The sequence below is a fragment of the Carcharodon carcharias genome, chromosome 5 (assembly GCF_017639515.1).
Source record: "Carcharodon carcharias isolate sCarCar2 chromosome 5, sCarCar2.pri, whole genome shotgun sequence".
NCBI lineage: Eukaryota > Metazoa > Chordata > Chondrichthyes > Lamniformes > Lamnidae > Carcharodon > Carcharodon carcharias.
In genome coordinates, this window is record NC_054471.1 from 121,017,861 (window position 1) to 121,041,000 (window position 23,140).

The 23,140-nt window shown below is 42.8% G+C and overlaps 1 protein-coding gene across 7 annotated transcripts in view; it reads right to left on the bottom strand.

Annotated features, from left to right (window-relative positions):
- The window catches only part of l3mbtl3 (L3MBTL histone methyl-lysine binding protein 3), a 185,840-nt gene that overhangs the window by 40,455 nt on the left and 122,245 nt on the right, over window positions 1–23,140 (bottom strand). The gene's annotated exons all lie outside the window — the stretch shown is intronic.

Sequence of the window (23,140 nt, forward strand, 5' to 3'; positions counted from 1 at the left end):
GTTGGTCAGTTTTTTTTACCTCAGAAAAGTGTGCGCCTACAAGGAAAATGGCACTGCTTTTAGCTGCAGTGACAGAATAACAAGATACCTGAATGGGATAAAAACCAAAGTCTTGTTAGACTATTCATGGTATCAAAGACAGAAGCACATGGGGAGAAATGATATAATGGTTTTTAGCAAAACAGTAACTTTGAAGACATTGGGCTGAATTTTCCCATCCCACCCATGGCGGGAGCAAGAGAATCCAGCAGCTGGCAAAAAGTGGGAAATCTGCCGGCGTAGAAGCAGCTTGCAATTCCCCCAGTGGTGGGTTTATGGCAGGTCAGTTAGTCTGCTGACTACTGAATGCTCATTATGAATACTCATTAAAACAGTTGCTCACCGGAACCTTGTCACGCCTTCCAATTTTCCATCATGCCAGCAGGAAATTATGTTGGCCTCAAATCCATTTGAAAAAGGGTGGCATGCACAATCAGGCCTCAGTTCTCCGGTAACTCCTATCTGCCTTAGCACTATGCAGGTCTGAAAGCATTGAACACCATACTGCTGGGGCTGTTGGATTGGTCTGCTCCTGCTCTTTGCCTACATTGTCCTGAAGAACAGCACTTAGCTGTGGTACTCATGCAGGCCTCCACTTTCAGAAATACTTCAACCAGGGAGGGTGGGGTTGATGAACACGAGGTGGGCAATGGGGAGGGAAGGCTGTGGAATGGCCCTCAAGGGGAAGGGCAAGCACGAGGGGGGCCTTTCTGAGGTTGCCCTCTAACCTAATGTTGCGACAGGAGTGAACAGGAGTCTACTTAGAAAGGAGTAAGACCTCCTTGTGACAAAAGCCACAGAAAGCCAATAGCACTGTTAGAGAGCTATTCAGGACTCAGTGGCTTCACATTACAGTTGCTGTATCTCAAGAGTAACACATAGGAATGTTGAATTTGGGAATGCAGGCAATAGTGAAGGAGGCACAGCTGTATCATATATGGCATTCTGTCAATGAAGACCTGTCATGTGTTCACCTGGCATAGTGATATTATCGCTGGACTGGTATTCCAGGGACCCAGTGTAATGCTCTGGGGACCTGGGTTCGAACCCCACCATAGCAGATGGTGGAATTTAAGGTTTCTTGATGGTCTAGTGGTTAGTATCCAGCACCCTCTTTGCCGCAACCTGGGTTAGATTCCCGGCCAGCGAGTAGCCATGTAATTCTCCTGTTTAAAAGAAAAAAGATTTGACACCCCCAACAGGCCAAAGGGTATCCACTTATTGATCAACTGCTTGGCCATTCGTCAGGCGGATGAATCAGCTCCCGACCCGCCTAGTGATTCAGACCGATATGCGCCTTAGCATAATTAATAGTCTTCTAAGCGCAGAATCGGGCTCGAGTTCCTGCCATTCCAGCCAGAGGAGTGGGCACTGCCAAAACCACCAGCCACTGCACTTTGTCTCATTAATGGAAAATTCCGCCCATTGTTTCCAAAATCAGACTACACACTATGATAGCTTTATTGGTACTTTAAGCATATTTTTCATTATAATTAAAACATCATGAATTGCTTTAGATTGTGGCAGCCTTCTGTCTGTGAGGCAATGTTTGTGCCTTGGGGGCAACTCCGTTAAACATCGCCTGGTGTGGTTCAGAAAGTGCATGACTCACTGGCTTTGGGCCCTCTTCTCAGCAGCTGAGCTTTTAGTTTATGCTCACCTCTTACAACACCCCTCCAAAACAACAATCTCCAGAGGTCATGGCTGTCAGCAACTGCCTCCCAGTTGGCAAGGTCAATGTCTACCATCTTCATGTCTCGCTTGCAGGCGTACTTCTAATGGAGATATGGACACCCGGAGGTTGTGAACCAGTAGCCAGTTCACCAGTCTTTCAGTATACTGACGTCATCCATCCAATGAATGTGGCCAAACCAGTGCGGACATCGTTGGTGAGCAATGAGTGTATGCCGATGGAATTAGTATGCTCCAGGTCCTCCGAATTGGTGACCTGCTTTGCCAAGGATATGCCTGAGACAGCGAAGGTGGAAACTGTTCAGCCTCTTCCCTTGCCTAGCATTTGCTGTCCAGGTCTCACCATTATAGAGAACACCGAGAATGCAGGTTTGGCAGAGTCAGTTTGCTGTTGTTGCACACACTCTTATCAGCTTGGACATAACAGCTGCGGCTTTTGTGATGTGCATGTTGACAGATTACTGATGATTGTGGAACCTAGCTATGTGAAGTTGTCAATGCTGATAGATGATGTTATGACAACATTCTGAACTCTATACGAGTGAGCGAGACTGTCCATTTGCCGCTGAAGGTGTTCCTCGGCATGGTATGCTAGAGTAGCATCATCAGCGTAGAACAACTCTGATGAGGGCTCGGCTCACCTTTGTCTTGGATCTCTGGTGAGCAAGGCTGAACAGCTCTCTGTCAGTTCTGGTATGTAAGTAAACACCCCCTGCTGATGACCTGAAGGCATCTGACAGCAGCAGAGAAGAAAGTGCCAAAGAACAACTTTGTTTGACTCTACTGCAAATCTCAAAGTGTTCTGATGTTGCCCCACCATAAATGACCTTAGCTACCCGTAATGTTGTCATGGAAAGAGGAGATCACATTGAGCAGCTTCAACAGGCAGCCAATTTTCTTCAGCAGCTTAAATAAATTGCCTCTGCTGAAATGGTGAATGCCTTAGTAATATATAATAGTCTCCTTTGTTCACGGCATTCCTCCTACAGCTGTTGGACTGAGGAGATTATGTCAATTGTAGATCTTCCAGTTCTGAAACTACACTGGGATTCAGGATAGATACATTCAGCCAAGAACTGCAGTTTGTCAAGGGCAACATGGCCTCATACTTTTCCCATGATGTTCAGCAAGGCGATGGCTTGATAGTTACTGAAATCATCCCTTGTTCTTGTAAACGACCACAATCTTTGCATCATGCATATCCTGGGGTACTACCCCCTCCCTCCAGCAGACAGAGAAGCTCTTATAGATGATTCAGGATTACTGGTTCCCAGTGCTTGTTTTGTTCAGGTGGTATAACACCAGCACCTAGAATTTGCCCATGCTGTGTTAATAGCTTTGCTAAGCTTGTCTATTGTGCATTTGATATCCAGCTCTGCCATAACTGGCAGGCTATGGTGTCAAGAGCTTCCTCAGTGACCAAGTTCTCCCTAGAGTACAACTCAAGGTAATGTTCCACCCATCTCTCCAAATGTTTGATCCAATTGGTGATGACCTCCCCTGCCTTTGTTTTCAATGGAGCCATTTTCTTTGCTGATGGACCTACGGCCTTTTTCATCTATTCATACATGTCTCCAAGCATTCCCTGTGTTGAAGGGCCTTGGGATATTCTGGAAAAGTTGTAACCAGTTGTCACTGGCGCAGCACCTAGCGATCTGTTGGACTTTACTTTAAGTGGCTCTTAGTGCATTCAGAGTCTTCTTGCTTGGATCTCTCTTATGTTTGGCTTCAATGACAGATTCCATCACAGTGATGTTTGCCTCAAACCAGCCAATGGTTTCTGCTCTTGCTTCCCATTAAGAGTGCAGTGTTATAGATGGTGTCTCAAAAGTATATGCCATTTCACTTCTGCATTGTGTGGGGGAATGCCAGAATGCATCTGTTCAATGGAGTTGTGGAACGGTTGGTTTTTATATGGGTTGATAAAGCAGAAATGCCATCCTCGTATTGAATGAAAAAGCTTCAAGGTTTGCATCCTCACCCTAGTGCACACCACGGAGTGATATGTATCACAGTCAGTGCTGTGGTAGCTGCATGTTTTGAGAATGCGGTTTAGAGAATCATGTCTAGTGATGATCAGCTCCAGCTGGTGCCAATGCCCTGACCTTGGTTGTTTTCAGGACACCTTGTGGCATGGTTTGTTTTGGAAAAAGAAAAACAATATTAGTTACACGAAGCCTGTGGTAGCAGCAAAACCCAAGTAGTCTCCGTCCACTCATTCATCTTTTCCAGGCCATTCTTTCTGAGGCAGGGGGGCCAGGCCTCAAGGTCCATGTTCACTCTTGTGCTGATATCCCCAAAAGGTAAAAGATTTTCTGACTTAGGGATTCTGCTGATAGCCATGTCAAGCTCCTCTCAGAACTGGTTTTTGACCTCAGTTGTGGAGCACAGTGTTGCAGCTTAGATATTCATGAGTTTAACTGGCCCTGTTTGAGTTGAGTGGCAGATGGAGAAGACATGTTCTGAACCATCTGTGATGGGGGTTCTATCGTTGAGTAGCAGCAAGCTCCTTACAGTGAAGCCTACATATTGCTCAATCGTTTCCTCAGAACCCTTCCCTTGCCAGAAGGTTAATGTTTTTCTTTGAGTGATCAGCTTTGTGAGCCTGGTCTTTAATAGGAAAGCTATGTCAATGTTCAGACGATCAAGTTCCATATCGATTATGGCCACCTTGCGCGCATTATCGATCAGCTGCAAGTCGTCTGTCACTCCTGTACACATGGTGCTTTCCAATTCATATTTCCATCTGATATAAACCTGTGATCTTTGCTGGTAGAGACAAACTTTCTATGCCTTGTGTTTACAAGTTCTCTTTGTTAGCTATTCTTAATTTATTTTTGCAGATGGTATCATTTATTTGTATTCACTTTAATGTAATTATGAAGAGGGCAAATAAAAATGTGGTCAAATTATAAGTGTTTCTAATTTTGCAACACCAGAATTTCAAATAGATAGCTATGATAGATGTAATATGTAACACTTTTCACTGAGATCCAATACTTCCAATAGCATGTAAAGCCAAAAAGGTAATGTATAAGCAGTTCAAAAATTACATAAATATAACTATGTTCCAGCATGTATACCTGACCATTAGATCAGAAACCGTGACAGACATAAAATAGCTTACAGCACCATGACATGTTAAGGATTTTAAAAAAACATTCTGGAGTAGCTTATTGTACAATTATTTTAAAAAGGAATAATGAAGGGGAAATGATTATTGAAAACATATTTGTATCTTGTTGTATCAACTATACAATTCTTTTCAGTGTACGATGCAGGATATTTTCCCCAATATCTTTGTTGACATATTCCCCTTCCTGCTATTGTTCCAAGTCAGCTTTTTCTCTTTACCCAAGGGCGACCGATGTTGGGGTACAGTTCATTGATTGGTGAGCACCTTCCAGAATCTCACCCAAGTGGCCATTACTTACAGAGGAATCCTCATCAGCCCATTTAACAAAAGGGGCATCACAGGCAAACCCAGCGTTGTGTTAATTTGATTCCCTCACATGTATATTACCAGCAGGGACAGCTAGATATCAATCAGAAAGGATAGAAAGAACTTGCATTTATATGTCATTCATGGACTCAGGATGTCCCAAAACACTTTATAGCCAATGAAGTACTTTTGAATTGCAGTCACCATTTTAATGTGGAGAAATTCAGCAGCCATTTTTCACACAGCCAGGTCTCACTAACAGCAATCAGAGAGGGAGCCAGTTTATCGGATTTAATGGTTGAAGCTCAAATGCTGGCCAGGAAACAGGGACAACTCTATTGCTCTTCTCCAAATGCTGCCATGAGATCTTTCACATCTATCTGGTATGGCAAACAGGGCTCAGTTTCCACCTCGTTCAAAATATATCACTTCCAACAATGCAGCACTGCCTCAGTACCACAGTGAGTCAGCTTAGAATATGTTCTGAAGTACAGTGTGAGGTTAGGAACGTTGGAATTTTAAAAATTCTTTCATGGGATGTGGGCATCACTGGCAAGACCAACATTTGTTGTCTATCCCTAAGTGTCCTTGAACTGAGTGGCTTACTAGGCCATTGCAGAGGGCAGTTAAAAGTCAACCATGTTCCGGTGCATCTGGAGTCACATATAAGCCAGACCAGGTAAGGGTGGTAGATTTCCTACTCTAAAGGATGTTAATGAACCAGATGGGTTTTTAGAACAATCAAAGATAGTTTCATGGCCACCATTACTAAGACTAGCTTTATATTCCAGATTTATTAATTGAATTTACATTACACTAGTTGCAGTGATGGAATTTGAATCTGTGACCCCAGAACATTAGCCTGGGCCTCTGAGTTACTAATCCGGTGACGTTATCACTACGCCGCCATCTTTCCCTTCCTTTGGGAACAGAAGTAGACTTTTTATCCTCAATACCTGCTACAATATTCTACTAGATCATGGTTGGCCTGTACCTTAACATTTTGATACCTGCCCTTTTTCCATATCCCTTGATACCCTCAACGTAACAAAAATTTTAATGATCTCAGTCGCAAAAATTTTTAATTGATTCAGAACCTTTTTTTGGGGGGAGGGGGCACGGAGTTCCAGATTTTCACTACAGTTTGTGTGGAAAAAGTGCATCCCAATTTCACACTGAACTGGCCTAGCTCTAAGATTACGCCTCCTTGTTCTGGACTCCTCAAAGAAAAAAATAGTTTATCCACCTTATTGAATTCTTTATCATTTTGCACAGCTCAGTTAGACCACCCGTCAACATTCTAAAATCGAGGGAATATAAACCAAGTTCATACAGCATTTATTCATAAATTAATCCTTTAAGTCTCAGCATAATTTTGGTGGATCTGCACTGTACCATCTCCAAGGCCAATATATCTTTCATAAGGCACATTTTCCAAAGTTGAACACACTATTAGTCTGACCAATGCTCTATACAACATAATTTCCTTATTTTTGTATTTCAACCTTCTTGTAATAAATACCAATATCCCATTAGTCTTCTTCATTGATTTTTGTACTCGTGCACTAGTTTGAACCCACAAACCGCAAAGGTTAAAATGCTACCATTTATTGAGTATCTCCTCCCTCACCCAAGGATGCTGAAGCCAACTGCAGCATTTCTAGTTTACAATCAACCTGCCACTTAACTATGACAAACAATTATTTGCAGAAGGATTAGGCATGTGACCACATTTCTATTCCTTCATGTTGGGCCTTGTCTTCTCCCAATTTTCAGGCCTTAAGCCTTGTAAAATCAATTTCCAATTTTAACAAATTGTGAAAAACAACAATTCTTTAGGAAAAGATCTTTAGTTGACCTGCTGTGTTAAATAGCTGTAATAATATTTTAGATAAGGCAATTTTTGAGAGTATTTATATAACTAATGAATATTAATAAGCCATTGTCTCTCAGTAAATTTGTCATAGAAGGCAAGTTAAACAATTCAGGGGAATGGAACAGTTATAATAAAAATTTAAATAAAGTTAACAGTAGGTAACAAGCCTCTTGACCACTTAACAAGTGTGTCATACTTTTCACCAGTAGCAACTGAACCAAATTAAGGTTACCAAATCATTCTAACACATAAGGGAACGGAATGAGAATTTCCTGCGGACAGTAAAGAATTTATTTAAAATTATAAGCTCAAAAGGTCAGCTACCTGTATCACATGGATGCCTACATTCCTGGATTTAATTAATGGTAAGAAAGAAAAGCTTCAAAAACATAGGATTCAGACACTTACAAATAGTACTTAATGACCATGGTTGGTTTTAGACACATCAAAACAGTCTCTAAGCAATGATCTAGGGTGAACCTGTGCCATTGACAAAGTACCAATTCTACAAAAATTACAGCTGGTGAGCTCATCAGATCAGCTGACTGCAACCAATGAGTTCTTGTGCGTCACTTCGTTTTTAGAAATTATATTATTTTCTTCTATAAACCTAACAATCATGTGTCATGCAGATTAAGATAAGGGGCTTGATTTTACCAGCACACAGAGATAGGCATGTTGCTAGTGGCAGGAAACTCATCCAGCTGGATGGCCAATTATGGCAAGTTAAGTGCCCAATTAAGGGCCACTTCCAGCTTCTGTCAGCATTATACTGGCATCAGGAGGGCTGCCAGATAAACAAACCATAAACCGTTGGCAGCCTCCCAGTGCATTTCACAAGGTACCGGGGGCTGGGGGCGCTCCTTTATCACCACGCCATGAGCTGTGGAAGGGCTCCCTGGCAGCTACAGCACAAAACTTGCTAGTGTTATGATCTCTGTAGAGACCGATAACTTTTAAAGTGAAATTCAAACTCCCAGTTGACAGCCAAAAGAATGACGTCAGATGTCACGTTTTAAAACTTTTACTGTAACAAATGAACTACAAAATACTAATCATCATCATTTTCTGTTCATAGGCAACTTATACTTTAAACTATCAAAAAAATGATTCCCAATTTAACTTTTAGCATGACTGAAAATCTCGCGCTCTGGTTATACATTAAACACTCCCTTAAGTGGACTTCATTCTTCAGTAACTAGCCTAAAACTATTCTCAGCTCCCACTGGCTTTATTCCTTTTTTGCTGTTGAAGCAGGTAACTTCTGATCCCAGAATTCCCTTTTTCTGCAAGTGTTATGCGTAGATCCCTCCTTCTAGCTACAGGCTAGGCAAATCTTCTAGCCTTGTTTAGCTCCTCACAAATAGAATCTTCAATCTGAGCACAAGATCCTACTCACGTTCTGTGTGACAAACGATACCGTGAGCACTTTCTCTGCTTAAGGTGCAGGCCTGGCTGATTCTATCTCTTGCTCTCTACCTCACAGGTGGCTGCAGACCACACAAGATTAATGTATGTCTGTACCGGTGTTAATTGCTGTGCAAACCAAATCACAAAGGGAAATTTGGCTTACGGGTCACACTCTTCCTTTTGTATTCCGAAAGAGAGTAGTGGTCATATGGTCTCAGCAGTAAAAAGTCCAGTAATACTTTTGAGATTTAAAAAATTAAAAGTAAAAGCTTTATTAACAAGAATAAAAGAAAACTTAAGCACACAAGATTATAAATACACAGTTAAACTTAGTCTTACAAAACATTACCGGAAAAAAGACTCTACTTGGTCAGATTCACAAGTAAACACCTTCTAGGCTACACTCCCTTATAGTTGTTTAACTATCAAAAATCCATTATTACCCAAAGCAAACTGCTGTCGCTTCAATAAAAGGCATACCAAACGACCAGTAAGTCTCTTCCACTCTGCTGTAAAAATCCAAACTTCAGAATAAAATTGTTTCTTTACAGCCCAAGACTTTTCTGGCTTGACTGGATGGTTGATTCAAACTGCATCCTCTCTCAGCCATACCACCAGCTGTAGCTCCAGCTGCTACATCTCTCAGCACCAGCTCAAAAGCCCAACAGCTCACTTAAAGAACTTCCCTAACATTACCCCCCCTTTCATCTCAGGTTCCATTGTTTTCAACCTCTTTGAAACTCAAATCCTTCCAAATATAAGATCTTTCATGTTTCCATCTTGACTTTGCTTTCGAGTCAACAAAGTATAACATCCTCTACCCTTTTCCCCCTGCAACTGTAAACATTTTAGTTTTGTATCTAAGTAGAAATTCTAATCAGTTATCTTTGATTCCAATTCCCTTTCATCTTGGAAGTGAACAGATAGCTCACATCTATCCATAACTTGATGTCTATAAACTCCGCCCTGGCACTTTGAAACCCCCATGATCTACTCATGGTACACTCGGACTGTGGTCATTGTCTCAAACCATAAATATCTTGCATCTTCTTAGTTAAACAATCTCAGCCCTGCTTTGATCTCTAACAATCAAGCTATCCAGACTTACCATCAGGCAGACAGGTCACATGGCCCCCTTCTTTTATCTTAATTTTAAAGCTAGTCTCAAATTAGATTATACACCAAAATATACAATCCTAAAGCATAATAATCTAATAAACCTCAGCTGTAACACTAGGAGCAGCTCTCTAAATCTGGAGGAGCATCATCATGCTCCCGTCACCACCACCTACCAGCACCCCCTGCCGAGTGCTGCTAAACCCTCCTCCTGGACTACCTAACATCTAGTTCACCCCCCCACCCCTGCCTCCCATTCCTCCATCACCATTGTCCTCAACTCCTTAGGTCTACTGGTGCCAGACCAGAGTTGATTGTGCTGTTGTAGGGGTGAGTGGTGATGCCGGGGTGGCTGGGTAGCAGGAGGTGAACTAGGGGTCACAGGAGAGGGGCATAGTGATTGGAATTGATGATAGTGACAGGAGAGGGGGAAAGTGACGCAAGGAGGTGTGCGGCACCAGGGTTTGGGATGGTAGGGCAAGCTAGGATAAAAAGCTAATTAAAAATAACCTTGTAAACACTAAAAATTACCTTGTAAACACCTAGAAGGTTCAATCAATTGTTCATTCGAGTTAACTCCCTGCACCCAGCCCCATTGCTGCTCACTTGAATTGAAGACTCAAGAAGCATTCCTAAAGATCATGACAACAAAGGGTGTGGCTCTGCTGCAACTATGCTTCACCACTATGCCTCTCTACTCCCCTCGATGATTGATCCATGATGCAGCTGGGATAGGAAGTTTCCACTGCAGCTGACGAAATAGGTAAAAACGTAACTTAAAATACAGTCACTCATGTAATCCACAGCTTCCCCGCTGACAAGTCATAGAAACATAGAAAATAGGAGGAGTAGGTCATTTGGCCCTTTGAGCCTGCTCCGCCATTCATTATAATCATGGCTGATCATCCAACTCAATAGCCTGCTCCCACTTTCTCCCCATATCCTTTGATCTCTTTCGCCCCAATAACTAAGAATATCTAACTCCTTCTTGAAAACATAAAATGTTTTGGCCTCAACTACTTTCTGTGGTAGTGAATTCCACATGCTCACCACTCTGGGTAAAGAAATTTCTCCTTATCTCTGTCCTAAATGGTCTACCCCGAATCCTCAGACTGTGACCCCTGGTTCTGGACTCCCCCACCATCAGGAACATCCTTCCTGTATCTACCCTGTCTAGTACTGTTAGAATTTTATAGATTTCTATGAGATTTCCCCCCTCATTCTTCTGAACTCCAGCAAATATAATCCTAACCAACTCAATCTCTCCTTATATGTCAGTCCCGCCATCCCAGGAATCAGTCTGGTAAACCTTTGCTGCACTCCCTCTATAGCAAGAGCATCCTTCCTCAGATAAGGAGACCAAAACTACACACAGCATTGGTGTGGTCTCACCAAGGCCCTGTACAATTGCAACAAGGCATCCCTGCTTCTGTACTCTAATCCTCTGGCTATGAAGGCCAACATGCCATTTTCCTTCTTTACTACCGGCATGCTTACCTTCAGCGACTGGTGTACGAGGTCACCCGGGTCTTGCACATTCCCCTCTCTCAATTTATAGCCATTCAGATAATAATCTGCCTTCCTGTTTTTGCTACCAAAGTGGGTAATCTCAGATTTATCCACATTATACTGCATCTGCCATGCATTTGCTCATTCAGCTTGTCCAAATCACACTGAAGCATCTCTGCATCCTCCTCACAGCTCGCCCTCCCATCCAGCTTTGTGTCATCTGCAAGTTTGGAGATAGTACATTTAGTTCCCTCATCTAAATCATTCATATATATTGTGAATAGCTGGGGTCCCAGCACCGATCTGAGGTACCCCACGAGTCATTGCCTGCCAGTTGGAAAAAGACCCGTTTATTCCTACTCTTTGTTTCCTGCCTGCCAACCAGTTTTCTAACCATTTCAATACACTGGCCCCAATCCCATGCGCTTTAATTTTACACGTCAATCTCTTGTGGGACTTTGTCGAAAGCCTTCTGAAAGTCCAAATAAACCACATCCACTGGCTCCCCCTCATCAACTCTATTAGTTACATTCTCAAAAAATTCCAGTAGATTTGTCAAGCATGATTTCCCTTTCGTAAAGCCATGCTGACTCTGTCAGATTCTGCCACTGCTTTCCAAGTGCTCAGCTATTAAATCTCTTAGAATATTCCCTACTGCAGACATCAGGTTGACTGGTCTATAATCCCGTTTTCTCTCTACTTCCCTTTTTAAATAGTGGGGTTGCATTAACTACCATCCAATCTGTAGGAACTGTACCAGAGTCTATAGAATCTCGGAAGATGACCACCAATGCATCCACTATTTCTAGGGCAACTTCTGGGATGTAGATTTTCAGGCCCTGGGGATTTATCGGCCTTCAATCCCATCAATTTCCCCAACACCATTTCCCCACTAATACTGATTTCTATCAGTTCCTCCCTCTCACTAAACCCTGTGTTCCCCAACATTTCTGTATGTTATTTGTGTCCTCCCTTGTGAAGACAGAACCAAAGCTTGTATTTAGTTGGCAGCCATTTCTTTGCTCCCCATTATAAATTCCCGCTTCTGACAGTAAGCGACCTACATTTGTCTTCACCAATCTTTTTCTCTTCACAAAGCTATAGAAACTTTTACAGTCAGTATTTTTGCTCCCCGTAAGCTTACTCTCATACTCTATTTTCCCCTTCTTAATCAATCCTTTGGTTCTCCTTTGCTGAATTCTAAGCTGCTCCCAATCCTCAGGTCTTTTAAATCTAATTATTAATTAGATAATAAATTATCTAAGTCGAGATGGCTGGGCAGGTGATGTGCTGTAACTGTATGATATGGGAGCTGGCAGATCCCATTGCGAACCGCAGTGACCACATCTGCAGCAAGTGTTGGTTGCTGGAGGAACTCCGGCTCAGAATTGATGAGCTGGAGTCGGAACTCCGGATGCTGCGACACATCCGGGAGGGGGAGAGTTACCTGGATGTTTTGTTTCAGGAGGCGGTCACACCTGGTAGATTAAGTACCTCAAGTTCGGTCAGTGGTCAGAGTCAGCAGGGTGTGACTGCAAGTGAGGCAGGTAGAGGGATCCTGTGGAACACAGGACCCTCAGCTCTTGACCTTGTCCAACAGATACAAGGTACTTGCTCCCTGTGTGGATGAGGAACAGGGCTGTAGGGAGGATGAGCCAACTGACCACAGCACCATGGCACAGGAGGCCTTCAAGAGGGGGAAGCAAAAAGACAAGTGGTAGTTGTAGGCGATTCTATGATTTGGGGAATTGATAGCATCCTTTGTAAGCTGGATCGAGAGTCCCGCATGGTATGTTGCCTGCCTGGTGCCAGGGTGAGGGACATCTCTGACCGGCTTGAAAGGATATTGGAGAAGAAGGGGGAGGATCCAGTTGTTGTCAGGACAAATAACATAGGTAAGACTAGGAAAGAGGACCTGTTTGGGGATTATCAGGAACTAGGAACTAAATTAAAGAACAGGTCCTCAAGGGTCATAATCTCCGGATTACTACCCGAGCCACGTGCTAATTGTCGTAGGGACGCGAAAATAAGGGAAGTAAACACGTGGCTAAAGGAGTGGCGCGGGAAAGAGGGGTTCCATTTCGTGGGGCACTGGCATCAGTATTGGAACAGGAGGGATCTGTACCATTGGGACGGTCTCCACCTGAACCGATCTGGGACCAACGTTCTAGCGAAAAGGGTAAATAGGGTGGTCAACAGGACTTTAAACTAGAAAGTGGGGTGGGGGGGGTGGGGAGGTGTGAAGGGTAAAACTTCAAGAAGTATGACTAATGGGAAACAAAGCAGCCGGTTAGCATGTGAGTGGGTGGATTCAACTTCATGGAAAATTATGAAAAAACTGAAAAGAAAGGAGAGCCCAGGAGAGGCTATTAAAGTCTCCCGAACACAAAATAGGACAGAGTGTTTGGAAAGGGCTAGGAATCTAACTTCAAGCACATCAGATAAAGGGACAACAATGAGAAAGGGGACAGGAAATACAGGACTGAAAGTGTTATATCTGAATGCACGCAGTATACGAAATAAGGTAAATGAGCTTGTGGCGCAAATTGAAATTGGCAGGTATGATGTGGTGGACATCAAGGAGACATGGTTGCAAGGGGATCAGGACTGGGAGCTAAATATCCAAGGATATACATCCTATCAAAAAGATAGGCAGGTTAGCAGAGGGGGTGGGGTTGCTTTGTTAGTAAGAAATGAAATTAAATCGATAGCAAGAAATTACGTAGGGTCAGATGACGTAGAATCTGTGTGGGTAGAGTTGAGGAACTGCAAAGGTAAAAAAACCATAATGGGAGTTATGTACAGGCCTCCAAACAGTAGTCAGGATGTGGGGCACAAGATACATCAGGAGATAGAAAAGGCATGTAAGAAAGGCAAGGTTACAGTGATCATGGGGGATTTCAATATGCAGGTAGACTGGGAAAATCAGGTTGGTAGTGGATCCCAAGAAAAGGAATTTGTAGAATGCCTACAAGATGGTTTCTTGGAGCAGCTTTGTGGTGCAGCCCACTAGGGAACAGGCAATTCTAGATTTAGTGATGTGTAATGAGGCAGATTTGATAAGGGAGCTTAAGGTGAAGGAACCCTTAGGAGGAAGTGACCATAAAATGATAGAATTTACCCTGCAATTTAAGAGGAAAAAGCTGGAATCAGATGTAATGGTATAACAGTTGAATAAAGGCAACTACAGAGGCATGAAGAAGGAACTGGCCAGAATTGACTGGGAGATGAGCCTAGCAAGAAAGACAGTGAAACAGCAATGGCAGGAGTTTCTGGGAGTAATTTGGGAGACACAGCAAAAATTCATTGCTAGGAAGAAGCAGCATACTAAAGCGGGGAACGAGGCAACCATGGCTGACAAGGGAAATCAGAGACAGTATAAAAGCTAAAGAGAAAGCATACAATGCAGCAAAGAGCAATAGGAAACCAGGGGATTGGGAATCTTACAAAGACCAACAGAGGACAACTAAAAAAGAAATAAGGAGGGAGAAGATTAAATATGAGGGTAAACTAGCCAGTAATATAAAAGAAGATTGCAAGAGTTTTTTTAGATATATAAAGGGTAAGAAAGAGGCAAAAGTGGACATTGGGCCGCTGGAAAATGACGCTGGAGAAGTAGTAGTGGGGAACAAAGAAATGGCAGAGGAACTGAATAGGTACTTTGTGTCAGTATTCACAGTGGAAGACACGAATAACATCCTCAAAGTTCAAGAGAGTCGGGGGGCAGAGGTGAGTACGGTGGCCATTACCAAAGAGAAGGTGCTAGGAAAACTGAAAGGTCTGAAGCTGGATAAATCACCTGGACCAGATGGATTACACCCCAGACTTCTGAAGGAGATAGCTGAATGAAATAGTGGAGACGTTAGCGGTGATCTTTCAGGAATCACTCGAGTCAGGGAGGGTCCCAGAGGACTGGAAAATCACTAATGAAACACCGCTGTTTAAGAAGGGAGTGAGGCAAAAGACGGGAAATTACAGGCCGATTAACCTGACCTTGGTCGTTGGTAAGATTTTAGAGTCCATTATTAAGGATGAGGTTTCAGAATACTTGGAAGTGCATGGTAAAATCAGGCAAAGTCAGCATGGTTTCATCAAGGGGAGGTCATGCCTGACAAATCTGTTAGAATTCTTTGAGGAGGTAACGAGTAGGTTAGACAAAGGAGAGCCAATCGATGTTATCTACTTGGACTTCCAGGAGGCCTTTGACAAGGTGCCACACAGGAGGCTGCTCAATAAGAGCCCATGGTGTTAGAGGCAAGGTACTAGCATGGATAGAAGATTGGCTGTCTGGCAGGAGGCAGAGAGTGGGAATAAGGGGGTCCTTCTCAGGATGGCGGCCGGTGACTAGTAGAGTTCCACAAGGGTCAATGTAGGGACTACAACTTTTCACTTTATATATTAATGATCTAGATGAAGGAACTGAGGGCATCCTGGCTAAGTTTGCAGTTGATACAAAGATGGGTGGAGGGACAGGTAGTATTGAGGAGACGTGGAGGCTGCAGAAGGATTTGGACAGATTAGGAGAATGGGCAAAGAAGTGGCAGATGGAATACAACGTGGGGATGTGTGAGGTCATGCACTTTGGTAGGAAGAATAGAGGCATAGGCTATTTTCTGACCGGGGAGAGAATTCAGAAATCTGGAGTGCAAAGGGACTTGGGAGTCCTAGTCCAGGATTCTCTTCAGGTTAACTTGCAGGTTGATGCAGTAGTTAGGAGGCAAATGCAATGTTGGCATTTATTTCGCGAGGACTAGAATATAAAAGTAGGGGTGTGCTGCTGAGGCTTTATAAGGCTCTGGTCAGACCACATTTGGAATATTGTGAGCAATTTTGGACCCCGTATCTCAGGAAGGATGTGCTGGCCTTGGAGAGGGTCATGAGAATGATCCCAGGAATGAAAGGATTAACATATGAGAAACGTTTGAGGACTCTGGGTCTATACTCGATGGAGTTTAGAAGGAAGAGGGGGATCTGATTGAAACTTACAGAATACTGAAAGGCCTGGATAGAGTGGACTTGGGGAAGATGTTCCATTAGTAGGAGAGGCTAGGACCTGAGGGCACAGCCTCGGAGTAAAGGGGAGACCTTTTAAAACAGAGATGAGGAGAAACTTCTTTAGCCAGAGAGTGGTGAATCTATGGAATTCATTGCCACAGAAGGCTGGAGGCCAGGTCATTGAGTGTATTTAAGACCTGGATAGATAGGTTCTTGATTGGTAAGGGGATCAAAGATTACAGGGAGAAGGTGGGACAATGGGCTCGAGAAACTTATCAGCTACGATTGAATGGCAGAGCAGACTCGATGGGCTGAATGGCCTAATTTCTGCTCCTATGTCTTATGGTCTTATAGGTCTGTTGTTTTTCTGGCCAATTTGTATGCCCCTTCCTTGGATCTAATACTATCCATATTTAATTTCCCTTGTAAGCCATAATTTGTTCATCTTTCCTGTTTTACGTTTGCCCCAGACAGGAATAAACAATTGTTGCAGTTCACCCAAGCGCTCTTTGAATGTTTGCCATTACCTATCCACCGTCATCCCTTTAAGTAACGTTTCCCAATCCACCATAGCTAACTCGCATCTCATACCATCGTAGTTTCCTTTATTACGATCAGGGCCCTAGTCTCAGAATCAACTACGTCACTCTCCATCTTGATGAAGAATTCTATCATATTATGGTCGCTCATCCCCAAGAGGCCTCGCACAACTAGATTGCCAATCATTCCTTTCTCATTACACAATACCTAGTCTAGGATAGCCTGTTCTCTAGTTGGTTCCTCAATGTATTGGTCCAGAAAACCATCCCATATACACTCCAGGAAATCCTCCTCTACGGTATTGTTATTAATTTGATTTGCCCAATCTATATGCAGATTAAAGTCACCCATAATTACAGATGTTTCTTTATTGCATGCGTCTCTAATTTCCTGTTTAATGCCATTTCCAACATCACTACTACAGTTTGGGGGTCTATATACAATCCCCACTAACATTTTTTGCCCCTTCGTGTTTCTCAGCTCTACCCATACAGATTCCGCATCGTCGGAGCTAATATATTTCCTCACTGTTGTATTAATTTCCTCTTTAACCAGCAAAGCAACTCCACCACCTGTTCCTTTTTGTCTGTCCTTCCTAAATACTGAATACCCTTGGATGTTCAGTTCCACCCTGCAGCCACGTCTCCATAATCCCGACTATATACCTGTTTACATCTACTGTAGATGTTAATGGATGTTAGTTCACCCAATTTATTGCAAATGCTCCTCGCATTAAGGCACAAAGCCTTAAGGCTTGTCTTTTTAACATTACTTGTCCCGTTCCCACTATTTCTCAGTGAGGTCTTGTTTGATTCTTGCCCTTGATTTCTCTGCCTATCACTTTTCTTATTCCCCTGTCTTTTGTTCTTGTCCTTGATTTCCCCCTCCTCTGACTCCTTGCATAGGTCTCCATTCCTCTACCATTTTAGTTCAAACCCTCCCCAACCACTCTAGCAAATATTCCCCCTAGGTCATCAGTCCCGGTTCTGCCCAGGTGTAAACCCGACCAGTTTGTACTGGTGCCACCTCCCCCAGAACCGATCCCCCATGTCCCAGGAATCTGAAACCCTCCCCCTCACACCATCTCTTCAGCCACATATTCATCTGATATATCCTGCTATTTCTACTCTGACTAGCACTTGGCACTGGTAGAAATCATGAGATCACTACCTTTCAGGTCCTACTTTTCAACTTACTTCCTAACTCCCTATATTCTGCTTTTAGGACCTCATCCCTTTTTTTAAACCTATGTCGTATGTACTACGACCACCGGCTGTTCACCCTCCCCCTTCAGAATGTCCTGTAACCGCTCCGAGATATCCTTGACCCTAGCACCAGGGAGGTATACCATCCTGGAATCTCATTTGCGGCCACAGAAATTCCTAACTATTCCCCTTACAATTGAATCCCCTATAACTATTGCATTCCCACTTTTTACTCCTTTCCTGTGCAGCAGAGCCAACTGTGGTGAAACAAATTTGGCTGTTGCTGCTTTCCCCTGAGAGGCCATTCCCCTCAATAGTATCCAAAGCGGTATATCTGTTTTGCAGGAGAATAGCCACAGGAGATTTCTGCACTGCCTGCCTACTGGTCACCCATTCCATTCCTGCCTGTGGACTCAGCCTGCGGTGTGGTCACCTCTCCATACGTGCTATCCACGATACCCTCCACCTCACGGATGCAGCTGGAGACACTTCCCCCAGACACTGGCCCCGGGCACCGGATATGTTCCCGGCTTCCCACATAGAGCAAGACTAGCACACCACGGCTTTGAGCTCCCCTGCCATGACTTGCCCCTTTAAATTAAACCTTTTGGGAGATACTTAATATCAATTACTCTAGGCCCCATCATCCTTACTCCTCTTTGTTACTGAATATAGCCCTTAAAAATGATGAACCACACAATAAAACAATAAGTGATAAAAGTAGTAAATACTTACCTGATGGTACTCAAAGGACCACCTCGTTCCCTCCTCACCGACCTCCCTCAGTCCAAACTTCAACTTAAGCACTCTACTGCAGCCCAAAGCAGCACTCCAGTGTAGACCCCAATTGATGAGAACTGAGTTGAGTCGTATACAATTCTTAACTTAACTTAAGATTAATGAAGCCCCATAACATGTTGAAGCACTAAAATCCATGCTGTGTTTTTTTTAAAACCTGTCATTCAGCTTCTTAGTCCAATGTAGGTCTTCATCTGTATTCTTATCAACTTTCTTCTCTTCTGCTCGCTTGAATGCACTGACTGCTTACTGTGATACAGTTCTAATGCTCAAGTACCATTTTTCATGCATGAGTCTAAAAAGCAAGTGCCGACAGGCCATTCAAACACAGAACGTAGCTTTCCAGAAGGGCTATGTTGATGGTAACTAGAGTTAGAATTTTGGCTGAGTTTCCTCTTAGTCACCCAGGAGGGTAAGTTAGTGGCCATACTGTTGCCCAAGCTGAGATCAGTCAATTCAATACAGGCTGTAGATCGAACATGTCATTTTTATATGCTATATGACCTAGATTTTCAATATGGTTCCATTACATCCATTGTAAATATTAATGTTAAACATCAACATTCATTGGAAAGTCTAACTTATGGCTCAGCAGAATTACCCAGTGTGCAACTGAGCCACTGTGGGAACTCCAACTTATCCTACTGACAATTATTTAAGACATCAACAATTGGCTACTTTTTCTTCAACGCTCAAACAATTAACAGACAGCTTTAGAATTGTGTTAGTAAATATAGCAGAAAAAATGACCAACTTCCTCATTTTAAAAGGTTTTCTAAGAGCACTGGAAAGTTTATTTTTCTAAAATATATTCATAATCACCATTGTACTAACCACCCAGTCCAGTACCATACTGTCATATTACTTCAAAATCAAATACTGTTAACATTCTCCTACTGCTAGTCTGAAAATGCAGATAATTCGAATTCTTCTCTGAAAATTACAAGCCACATTAAAGCAGAATCGGGATTCATTTCCATCAAATTCATTGCTATATCTCTTTGGACTTCTACGCTGACATAAATGTAACCTGTAACCTGAAATCATTTACCCTATGCTTTCATGTTCAAATCTGACTTTTAAGTTAATGTTAAATGGTTGGTGCAAAAGCCAAATGCATCAGATTTACACCATAAAATGGTTTTCCTCCTCTCATTTTTGCCTATTGTCTTCACATCAGGTGATTTATACTGTCAAGAGAATTTTCAGATCCTCAACATTACAGTTATATTAGCCCTACGGTAATATGCTAAATCGATGAACAGGATGAAAATTAAATTTTAAATCAGAAATTTCCTAAGAGAATTGCTTCTGGAAGAAACAGGAGAACATTTCACCTCTGAAGTGAAGTAATTTTTTCCTGACATTGTTAGCTTAACAATCAGATGCTTTCTTTCAAGGCTTCGCACCTCATGATAGCCAAAGAAATAGAGTAAAAGATGTTACATAAATTTAATGCCATGTTTGAATAGTCCAAACACATTTTTCCACCAGTTGTTTTCCACGGACTTGATAAACAACTATTTTTATTACTTTTTCAAAAAGAAATCCCAACTCACACATTTAATTAACTTATAAAGCTGCATCCTCACTTAGAACATTTTCAATAAGATGAAATATTAAGCATGCATCCAAGATAGAGGTTTGATGATTCAAAACCAATTCCAATTTGAATGCTTTTGTATTTGTAGGATCATATGGTGTGGAAGGAGAGCATTTGGTTTAACGTGCCTCTGCCACCTCTTTGAAAGAGCCATACAATTAGTCCCACAGCCTGCAACTTTTTTCTTCTTCTTCAAGTACAAGTTCAATTCCCTTTTGCAAGCTGTTGCTCAATCTGCTTCTACCCCCCTACAGGCAGTGCACTCCAGACAATAACAACTCGCTGCGTAAAAATATTTCTCCCCATCTCCCCTCTAGTTCTTTTGCCAAGTATCTTAAATCTGTGTCCTGTGGTTACTTATCCTTCTGCTAGTGGAATCAGTCTCTTTCCGATTCTATTTAACGCTTGATTTTGGACACCTCTACTAAAACCTCCCCTTAGCCTTCTCTGCTATAAGGAGAATAATCACAGCTTCTCTAGTATCTCCGCATAACTGAAGATTCATATCCCTGGATTTCTAGATGTTCTGACTGAACGCATACGTTTCTAGCAATTTCTCAGTGTTTTAAAAATATTTGATGAGAATAAACTTTAAAAAGTTTATTCAGGTAAAATGAGTGTTTTTTTCTGAATACAAGAGGCTGTGTATGTTTGTGAGAACACAAACCAAGAAACAAAAGTGTACCAATTCCACACCTGCTGCAATTCTGACACCACTACGAGTGCCATGCTGTCTCAGGTCTTAGTGCTGATGTCTGCCTGCATGGAAAGAATGGCTACCTTCATGGAATATCTAATGCAGCAGGCAACTGTGTGCAGGCTGGCCCTAACCAACGACCTGCACATCCAGTCTGCCAGCTTAAATAGGATGGAGAAATCATTGTCTTAGCCACTCAAAGCCAGTCAAGTGCAGCGAAGTGCACTCCAGTTCTTGACTAGCAGGCAAGTGTGGGTTGACCATGAGAGGGAAGTTGGGGAAAGGGGGCATGAAAGTGGATCACTGCACAAAAAACTTCCATTCCTACCCTCTTACTTACCTGTTCTCCCATCCCCACCCTCAGTCAGTGCCTCACATGCTTTCTCCTATCCAGATGGCCAAGTCTGTCCTGCACAGATGCATGAGTGGTCATCTTTGGCAGGGTCCTCAAGAAATCCATAACCCTGAGGATATCAGCCAGGAACATCTGGACAGTCAAAGCAAGAGAAGAGCAGCCAGCCTACAGCTCTGCTGAAGCCACAGGGGTTACACTGAGTAGGTGGAATAAGTAAACTTTGTAATTTCACAAGGTAAATAACTTTGATGTTTAAAAGTTTGTTAAATTTTTTAGTTTTATCATCAATATTTATCATGCATGAACTTTGTTTAAAGCCTTGTCAAGTCATCCTCACCAATGCCTTTCATTTGCCATGTGACCTTCAGCTTTGAGGAAAATGGTATGACAGTAGGCACGATTGGGAAATTTGCAGGTGACACAAAGATTGGCTGAGTACTGGATAGTGTAGAGGATAGCCATAATCTCTAAAACTATATAGATGGGTTGGAGGAGTGGGCAGTAAAGTGGCAGATGGAGTTTAACATAGAGCAGTGTGAGGTCATACATTTAGGGAGGTCAAACAGTTACAGGCATTACAAAAGAAATGGGAATATACTAAGAGGGGTAGATGAAGTGAGAGATCTTGGCGTACGAGTACACAGATCCCTGAAGGCAGCAGTTCAAGTAGACAAGGTTGTAAAGAAGGCATATAGAATGCTCTCCTTCATTGGCAGAGATATAGAATATAAAAGTAAGGATATCATGATGGAATTGTGTAAAACACTGCTGAGGCCACAACTGGAGTATTGTGTGCAGTTCTGATCACCACATTACAGGAAGGATGTAATAGCTCTGAAGAAAGTGCAGAGGAGGTTTACAGGAATGTTGCCAGGGTTAGAAAAGTGTAGCTACAAGGAGACACTGAATAGGTTGGGGTTATTTTCCTTAGAACAAAGGAGGCTGAGAGGTGACTTGATTGAGGTGTACAAAACTGAGGGGAATAGATAGAGTGGACAGGATAAAATAGTTACCCTTGATGGAGAATTCTAGAACCAGGGGACATAGATTCAAGATAAGTGGCAGAGGGTGTAGGGGGGACATGAGGAAGAACTTTTTTTATGCAGATGATAATCTGGAATTCATTGCCCACATTGGTGGTAGAGGCAGAAATGTTAAACTCTTTTTAAAAGTACCTGGATCTGCACCTTAAGTGCTGTAAGCTGCAGGGCTATGAGCCAGGTGCAGGAAGGTGGGATTAGAAAGGGCCCCTGCATCATCGGGCTGGCATGGACAAGATGGGCCAAATGGCCTCCTTCTGTGCTGTATCTTTTCTATGGTTCTATAAGATGAATGAGTATCAATAAAAAAAGGGATGGAATGTTCAGCACTGTTGTGCCAGATAACTGCACTGCTTCAGATTAGCTGAGTGCATCCCAGACACCACTGGCAACTAAGTTTGCTGCTGCTTAGTTTGTGGTACCCCGGCCACCTCCTTCCTGCTGCTATTCTTCTTTTCACCCCTCTTTCGAAGATGCAGTGCAGTTCCCCCTCCTGTGGTAACCCTCTGCTGCAGATCACTGTCATTCCAGATACTTTTGCTGGTACATACTGAAGTGTGACCCCAGCTCTGTCCAGCAACTTAAATCACTTCTTCAGCATCTAGATTGCTTGCTCGATGACCTCCCTTATGTGTATGTGGCTTCTAATGTAACTTCTCTGGGCATCAGTGTAAAGATCCTGACCAGTGCTATCAGCCACATCCTTACAGGGCAGTCTTTGTCTTCAAAGAGCCATTTGCTGATTCTGCTTGGAGTTACGAAAACCTGTGGAAGATTTGGCTGGTGCAGGTTGAAGTATGGCAGTTTCCTGGGTATATTGCAC